A 320-nucleotide genomic window follows, 5' to 3' on the forward strand; every position below is an offset into this window, starting at 1 on the left:
GCACTGAATTAGATCGAGATATGTTCAGGGATGGGCAGATAACTATGTCCTCTGTAGAGTTATGTTATAAATTTACAAAAAATTAGTTTCCATTTCTCAAACTTCATGACTTACATCAGAATCCTGAAGTTGGAAACAAGGAATAATCTTATAGTAATGTATTCAGGAATGTACATACACATATCCATATATATGCATATTTTATTACACAAGCATTATATATAAGAGCATAATTGTGTATGTATTCTTGAATCATATCTAATGGAAACTAACGATTTTTCTGAGGTTTACTTCTAGTGTAGGTTTCCTGAACAGACTAG

This window comes from Chinchilla lanigera, unplaced genomic scaffold (genome assembly GCF_000276665.1).
Source record: "Chinchilla lanigera isolate Chin_1 unplaced genomic scaffold, ChiLan1.0 scaffold00110, whole genome shotgun sequence".
NCBI lineage: Eukaryota > Metazoa > Chordata > Mammalia > Rodentia > Chinchillidae > Chinchilla > Chinchilla lanigera.